We start from the raw sequence: 9,632 nt of genomic DNA on the forward strand, positions 1-9,632 counted from the left end.
TTAAACATGTAATCGGTAAATTTTTCTTATCAAAATTTTTATACGATATTCCTATCATACAGTATACAATAAATAATTTTAAAATAAATTTTCTTCCAGACTCGAATTTATGGTCCCAAACCACTGTTCCAATTTCATTAAAAACGGGCTGTTACATTTTGGGTTGTTTTTGTGCAGGTAATGTTAAGTATATATACACAAGTTGTTAACTTGTGTAGTGACATTGAAATAGGTATCAAATGGCTTAAATTTTACCAAAACTATAGTCCATATCCCGATGAGCAATCTTCCTCATTGCAACGTTGGCAAATAGTAAGTCACATCGCAACGTTGAGTGACCTAAGGTCACGACATGAAAATTTATTTGGAAATGTCACTACGTGGAGAAAGTGATGTCATGAAATTGACCCTAAACTTTTAAAACTTTTCAATTTGGTCTTATTTCATGCTCGGTCAACAAAAGAGCTTTGTAAGCTCCATTAATGCTCAGATTTAATTGTGTAGCATGATGTGAATGTGTTTATGATATGATTGATTATTTGAATGATTTATTTACAGTGTATTTAACGGTACTTGCTCCAACAATAGATGTGGCTTCCCCTAGCTTGGACCCGACGATCAAGTCGGGCAAGGGCTGTTACATTTAGTAGTATTAGAGCTACGATTTATTTGATTATAGAACTAAAACGTAGCGCGTGTTGAGTCTAGAAATACATGCCACAATAACCTATGATAGTATAATGCCTTCTAATCCGAATTAACTTTGTTTTCTTATATAGAAAAACCATGTCGGTCAAATCAAATCGTGTCAAATAAGATGAAGCTGGTAGAAATGTTCCTTCTTTCGATCAGGGAGCTGCTCATAGTGTACCTGTTCCACAAGGTCCTGAGAGTGAGGTAAGATACGCCTTCTTCCAAATAATGAACCAATGGTTCACCCAATTTATAGGAGCTATCCGTTCAGCTCTATAACCCCAAATACATCATATTTCCCCGATTTTACCTCCTATGGGACCCTTTCATCCTCAAAACCCTAACACGATAAATGTTAATTGACCCTCAATTGATAAAATTCAGAGGCAAAAAGGATGATGATCCAACAAAAGCTAAATATTGGTTGGAAAATACTCTGAAGGTTCTGGACGAAATGATATGTACTTTAGAAAATAGTTTGAAATGTGTTGTATCGTTATTGATAGAATAAGCATACTAGTGGTGGACAACTAAGATATCTATAGTTTCGAAAGACCGAATAACTGAGATTTCTTCGAAACCGAATTCGAAAAGAAATATGTTATTTGGTTGTATCTCAAAAAGAAAGAGATAGAGTTTATGAAACTGAAATAAGGTGACATGTTTGTGGCTGAGTACGAACTAGAATTCACTCGTCTCAATAAGTATGCCAGAGAGATTGTGCCTACAAAAGCTTAAATATGTACCCATTTTAAGTAAGGACTGAACAAAGATATGCGTATGTTGGTGGGAGCCCTAGAATTAAAAGAATTTATTATTCTGAATAAACGGGCTCAGAAAATAAAAGAAATGTGAAATGAAAATAAGCAGGCTAAGTCAAAGAGCTGAGATACTGGGAAACATGGCATGGCTAGATCTTTTTCGACTCCTCTGTCCAAACAGATGAGAGATTTCAGAAGTTAATCATTCGCTCCTACAAGAAATCCAAGAAGAGACATGTCTAGACAGAGTTATATGATACCTCATACTACGCCAGCAGCTAGTATTAGCAGCGCTCGGAACATGGATAAAACCAATTTTCAAGCATTGCGAAAAAAATCATTTCGAAGAATGTAGACTAAGAAATGAGCCTATTTAAGCTGTGGTTCTACTGGTCATTTCCTAAAAGATTGTCCAAACAAAGTTGAGACTATTTTAGATCAAGTCACAAAACAATTGACAGCTCCACAGAGAGGTGGAAGACCAGGAACTGATGGTAATGCTGGAGCCAGCCGAGGTGGAACCAAATATACGACAATGAGGTCACAAGCTCGTGCACCTACCAAAGCTTATACTATACGAGCTAGAGATGAGGCTATTGCTCTTGATGTCATTACTGGTACATTTTCTCTTTTTGATATTACTATACATGCTTTGATTGATTATGGATCAACACATTCTTACATATGCACCGCATTAGTAACTGAAAGAAATATTCTAGTAGAATTGACAGAATTTGATGTTAGAGTAACAAACTCGTTAGGTCTGTGTGTCATTGTCAATAAAATATGTAAAGATTGTCCACTAAAAATCTGGGGCCGTGATTTTCTTATTAATTTTATGTTGTTGTTATTTAATGAGTTTGATATTATTCTCAATATGGATTGGCTAACTCAGCATGATGTTGTAGTCAACTGTAGACAAAAAAAATATTATTGAGATACCAGGATAATTGATAAATGTTGAGGCAAACAGATCTGATTGTTCTACCAATATTATATCAGCAATATCTGCTCGAGAACTATTAGAAAATATTGTAAAGCGTATCTAGCCTACATTTTAAATACCAGAGTACCAAGACCAAAGATAGAACAAGATTCGATAATTAAAGAATTTATTGATATGTTTCTTGAAGAATTACCAGATTTAACGCCTGAGAGAGAAGTTGAATTTATTATTGAAGTAGCATCATGAACTACTATGATCTCTATAACACCATATAGAATTACTCCAACGGGATTGAAAGTATTGAAGGCTTAGTTGCAGGAATTGTTAGACCAAAGATTCATTTGACCGAGTGTGTCACCTTGGAGTGATTTGGTTATTAATATAATTATGAACATGGGCCTTCAAATCCCCCTCTCCAATGTTGAGCATACCACTCTTACTTGCTATAATTGTTAAGGTTTGGTGCACACCTCCAAACATTGTTCAAACCTTAAATAAAAGTATACAAAAACTACACCAATTACAACTCCAAAATTGACAAACAATTATACCGCATCTCCCACTCCACCAACCAAACCATGGGCCATTAACACTGGAGCAACAAATCACTTGAATTTTGAACTAGAAAATTTAGCCATTCACTCTGAATATTCAAACACTAACAAAGTGGAATTCACCAATGGTAAAAGCTTACCCATTGCTCACATTGGTTCCATTAATATTTCTTTCAATTCTTGAATTCTTTTGTTAAATAATATGTTTTATGTTGCAAATCCAACACAATTTTGTTTTCTATTCATTAATTCATCAGTTCTAATGACGTCACTATTAGATTTTTCTCTTTTTTTTTCTTTTTTTGTAATTAAAGACCACAAAACAATGCAGCTACTCCATCATGGATACATTAAAGATTTATCATTACATTGATTTCCATGTTGTGGTACATTAAAGTCAGTAACAAAAATTTTGAAACATAAGAGGTGTAACACCCTAAACCTGCCCTAGAAGTTTAAACCGAATCCCGGAGGTCACATTGATCACCAAAGTGATCGTAGAAAAAAATTATAAAACATATTGTCTCAATTCCACTACGACATTTTAAAGTTTAACAAACCGAAAATAATTAAACGTTGGCTTCCAATCAAAAAAGTTATAGTTAAGTTTAATAAATAACCAAAATAAATTGTACTATTAAAAAATTTCCAAACAGATCTTGTACCATAGTTTTTATAAAACTCTACAAATCTAAACGGTAAAACAAAATGAAAACTAAAAAGATAACTGATAAATTAGCTTCTACCGAGACTGTCCGAGACCTCCGCGTACTGAGTCCAACAGCAGAAAATAGAAGTGTACCTGCAAGGGGAACACTAAAGGGGGGTGAGCTATATGAGCTCAGTGTGAGTTCAAAATGATTAAAAATAGATTTCAAAAGAGAACATCAAATAGCAGTTCAAAACAAAACATACTTACAGATGTAAGCAGAAACAGATACCAAACACGGAACCAAAGCCCCAAGAAGCAATTAGAACAAAGCACACCAAGTACACACAAAACACTTAACACGTGTTGTTCAGAGAACAGAAAAAAGTTAGATAATCTTACACCCAAACAAATTCACATGAATGCAGTCAAGTACCAAAAGCCACCCATCCAACCATTACACCTCTCCGTCCCCCAATCACACCCCAAAAGAACTAATAAAGCTCATCCAACCAATCACACCAACTAAGGCCTCGAAAGGCCCATCCAACCCTACACTCTAAGAATGTGGACTAAGCCGCTCAGAATATAATACGCAACAGGGCTAGCATATATGCAATACAGTACAACGCGGTAGTCCATTATATAGTGACATTGCAGTTTAATCGCCGTCGGATAATGGTACGCAAAGAAGTGGCGTACCTACGGTATAGTCGAAACGATTTGTACACAAAATTCTGATGAAACTGTCAAATCATATCAGAATCAGTCTCCTTTCTCTTCACAACCAACCCCAAAAATTTTACTTTATGCAAGTGTATGTATGCATTCAATCGCACAGAAACAATGATCATGTCAACAGCAATCAGACAAATTCAGATATGCACACACACCCAACAAACTAGGTCCAGAATTAGATATCACCCACAATAGTCACAATTAACCCATAAGCCGAAGCCCAGATCAGAATCCTAGCAACCCTCACTAAAAACTAGCTAAGGGTCGGAACACACAGAATCTTAATTAAAAAAACATACACTAATACCAAAATTAGTGACTTAGAGCCACACGGCTTTGTGAAAAAACCTAGGGGACTTGGTTATTTTGTTATGTGCCATAATTGATTTGGCCTAAAATATTGACCTATATTATTTGATAGTTCATTTTGTATAAGGCCATTGATGTTGCCTATTATTGGTTAATTTGTATGTTTATGATAATGCCATTTGTGTGTTGATAAATTTGGTATAAGTGTGTAAATGTTTTGGATAGAAAAAGGCTTAGTAAATAACCTAACTTTCATCCACACAGCTGGCCACACGGCCATGTGCTCAGGGCATGTGCCCTTATTTTTCAAGGAATTTTTCAAAGTTTTCAAAAGTTTTTGGTTTGGTCCCGAACCACTTTCAAATTGTGTATTGGGCCTCGTGGGCCCGTATAAAGAACGATATACATATGATTGGATGAATATGATTTGGACCAAATTTTATGACTCGGTTTTGTATGATTGGTTATGTTTAAGTCCAATAATGCCTCGTACTCTGTCTCAGAGCCAAACACGGGTAAAGGGTGCTACATTTAGTGGTATCAGAGCTATGATTTAGTCGATTCTCGGACTAACATAACTTATGTGAATCTAGCTATACATGCCATATTACTACTCGTGATAGTGTGATATCTCTCGACTCTGACGAAATTATTTTGTTAAGACAGAGATGACTTCCAACCGGGCTATTTTTTGATAATGCTGATAATGATATCGAAATGATTGAAATGTGCTTATGATGTGTCGAAATTTGGAAAGGTATGAATAGAAGTTCATGATATGCATGTACTAATATACGAAATGAGATAACCATAAGTTGAGAAATATGAAAAGTGGAATGAAATGAAAGTTTATATGGTGATAAGCCCATCCATGTTTGTTTGGCATGCATATGATGTTATGTGCCCAACATATTTGACTAAGTGAATACGATAAGTAAATTTACTCAAATTGACGGAATGTGTGTTTATGTACACTTTTTTGAATAAGATAATAGAAAAAGTTCATGTAACATGACTATGTATGTTAAGTTGCTTGAAGAGAATTATGTAATTGTGATGATATGATGTTGGTGGTGAATGCTAAGTCATATGTGTGTACTTATGAGAGTCAAATTAGAGGCTTTACGACCTCACCCCCTTACCAGTGTTGCTTTTATAATGAAAATTCATAAGAATTATGTTGAATAAGTTCACAAGTGTGAAACCAAAGAGTACAGTGGTGAAATAATTAGTAATACATACAGAGATAAGAATAGTTTGGAAAGTGGAAACAATTTTGGAAGATATCAGATTGTTCTAAAGATTATTCAGATTAAGCAATGTCACAGTTAAAGAAAAAGTTAATCTCGGCTAATCAACTTATTCAGCTATGATGCCTAGACTATGTGTTTGCTGAAAATTTCCCCGAATTGGTTTTCGTTAGTGAATGGAATGATGTGAGGTTCATGATGACCAAATTAGTCAGAGAAATGATAATTGAGTAGTAAAGATATTTTTTTCTGACAGTTACAGTTGAAATGAATATGATGGTTTTTTTTGGGTATTCTATATATTCTTTTATCCTTAGAGATATGTGTGTGATTGTTTATTTTCTGGTGAAATTCTTATCGTGTGAAAATGTTAGCTGACTATAATGTTAGACGAAAATTTTGTTGGTCTAGTTGGTTCATGATTGGCATTTTTTTATCTCTTCGAAATTCTATTCTGATATGTTGGAATGAAGTTGATGGTAAAAATTTATGTGAGACTAATCTTATGTTTCTACTGATTATGGTTTTGTTTTATATATGTGGAAAATATATTATTTCTATTATGATGGAAGTCCAGAGTCGGTAAGCAGTATTTTTCTTCTAGCTTTCTCTGGGAATTATCAAGATCTTTATTATCTTCTTGTGAGTTATATTCTTGGACTTCTGCTATGGTATCGTATCTTGGATTTCCTTATCTTGGTTTTTCTATCATTCTTATTTCGTGAATTATCAACCATGGCTTATTTTTAAAGTGTGTTCTTCAGCTTGTAATAATTATGTCTATTATGATTATGCTTCTATGTAACACCCCAAACCCGGCCCAGACGTTACGGCCGAATCCGGTGTGTCACATTGAAGCGTTACTGTATAGGTCATGTCTTAACTAAAATCTTTCTTAGTGATTTAAAGGGTATTTTCGTTATAGATTAAAGTGAATGGAAGCTGTGCACCAGGTAGGATGCCAAAAAAAGAGGAGGTGAGTCTATTAGACTGCTTAAGTACCAAGCTCTCCATGGATCCACTCCTAGACATGCACACAACCATTGCCACACTTTAACTGAATGATTGTTCAGGAAAAACCATTTCATTTTAAGCCTTTGAAAACACTTATTAATTTTTTAAAACATTTTCATTTCGGAAGCTTTGTCTTGTTTCACAATATTTTGAAATCAGGTAATCCCTTTTAAAAACGCGCCCTAGAGCTATTCAATTTCAAACATTTAAATCCATATCATGCCTAATCTAATAATCATACTAAAGCAATTAAAAATAATTAAAGCGGCCTTATTACAACTTAAAACCCAAAGCAATTAAAGTAAATGAAACTAATCCAGTCATAAGAAGAAAATTGAGCTTGCAAAACATGTGGCCACTCCGAATCCCTCTCAGCTCCAAGTCCACTATGGTTAGGGGTTACCTGCACTAATAAAATTAAGGGGGGAGTTTGGAAAACTTTTTGTGTAAAATAACCCAACCATAGTCCAGATCAGTTCAAACCACAGAAATAGATTAAGTTAGCCCTTAGCCCTATACAGAATTCAGAATGAAGCCCATAGGCCCATAACAGAAACAGAACAAATATATCTTGTATGTAGAAAACCCAACCCATATCCATCCGTATACACCTCCGTGCCAACCTTACACCATGTGGGGAGACTACTCGACCCACTCATCCGCTACACATCACAAATTTTGCAGCATGGCTGCCAGAACAGATATTGTGATAGAGTCACCAGAAACAGATATTTGTGGCAGAGCCACCAGAAACAGATATTTGTGGCAGAGCCACCAGATCAGATATTTGTGGCAAAGCCACCAGAATGCTTCCTCCATTAATATAACCCATATCTCATGCAACAGATATACATGTCATGGCATACAACAAACAGAATCAGAATATCATGCATTTCAATCAAAATTAACCCTAGGGGTATAATAGTAATTTTGCACCTAAGGGTATAATGGTAATTTTCATACTTAGGGGTATTTTAGTAAATTTAACTATTTTAGGGTTTACACTCATATTACAGCCATTAACACATTAACAGAAACACTTACCGAGTATTTTTATTGAATTGGGCCCGTTAGACCATTAACCCGATTTCAGCCCATTAAGTCCAAATATACCGAAGTGCATGAAATTGCGCACTCTATAATCATACCGCTTGTGGTCACCAAAATGAACAACCAAACCATCTCACGAGCGCTCGCACGCTTGCAAGTTCACATAATGCCAGCTTTTCGGCATTTCGGCTTTATGGCTTTTACCGATCTAGTCTATGAGTGGGTGTCGTTTACACACCTAATTTGCTACAACTGCTATCGAAATCTCCCACGCTATCCTACAATTGTCACTAGACATATCAGATCCAAAATACAATGGCAACTATCATAAACTTACTTACCATAATCGGCCATCAATACCTATAGCCCTTGAGATCCTACCTTTGCCAAAACTAGAGACTAGATCTAGATCTAGTCATTCCACTTGCCCAAGCCTTCGATCAGTAGCCTCTAGATCACACTAACACCAAAACAAATCAATTGTTACAACCCTTAGAACCTTAAGCTCCAATCGACAGCCTCCCTATGCCTTTAGGGATTTTGGCTTTTCTAAAACCCAAAATAAAGAATAGATTTGAGTACCTACCTCAGGTTCTTTCAACCAAAACGATTCCACTTCAGTTTCTACTCAGATCTGATGCAGATCTAGCCCTTAAACACTAGCAGAAATCGAATCTTAGAGATCTAAAGATTCGACTAGACGTCCCTAAAAACTATGGTGTTTTCGGCTTTTGGAACTGTGAAGAGGAAGATGATTTGGTACGGTGGCTTTTTGTAGTGGTATTGCCGACAGGGGTTGAGGTTCAGAGGATGTAAAAATCGGCCAAAAGAGATGAAGAAAATAGGAGGATTTTGACTAGAAGAAATCGGCACAAGAAACAACTTTCGGGATTTCGGCTTTTATGGCAATCGGCTATAGAGGTTTAGAAAAGAATGGAATGAAAGAGGAGATGAGTAGAATGGTAGGAATGTTTCGGCCAGAGAAGAAAAGAAGGAGAAAAATAAAATAGAAGAAGAGAGGAGAAGAGAAGGAAGAATTCAGCACTCAGGAGATCTAACTCTGCGTTTTTCGGCTTTTTGCGACAATGAGAAGAGAATAGAATGAAAGTGAAGGCTCTAGGTGGCTAACCCTAATTCGGAAAAACAAAAAGAAAATAAAGCTTGCCCTAACGGCCATTTAGACCCACGGTCCAACCTTCCTAAAGCCCTAGCCGAATTTCCACTTAAGCTCTATCACATGCCCGGCACATGTACACAAAAATAAAAGTAACAACACGCTTACCTTGTGACTTGAACTCTGGCTTCCCCTAATCATCCACATGTCACTCCCCAAACCCCTAAGTGGCGCCACATGCCACTTTACCACAGATCTTTTTGTGTCCTATTTTACCACCTCAATTTTAAAAGCCCATATCGCCAGAACACTCTCTCTCCGAAATTAAAATTCAAGAATTGCCTTGAACTACATTTACTCTTAGGCCTTTTAAAGGCCCACCAACATACTCAGACCCACACCAGACAGTCGAAACACACTATTTCTAAAATTCATTGAAAATTACAGAAATCCCAAAATTCCCAAAAATTGGGGCGTTACATTCTAGTTCGATCATAGAAACGTGGTGATTCTGGTATCTGGATTTCTCTAATTTTCGTGTAAGAAATTGACAT

This window comes from Gossypium arboreum, chromosome 12 (genome assembly GCF_025698485.1).
Source record: "Gossypium arboreum isolate Shixiya-1 chromosome 12, ASM2569848v2, whole genome shotgun sequence".
In the NCBI taxonomy this organism is placed as follows: domain Eukaryota; kingdom Viridiplantae; phylum Streptophyta; class Magnoliopsida; order Malvales; family Malvaceae; genus Gossypium; species Gossypium arboreum.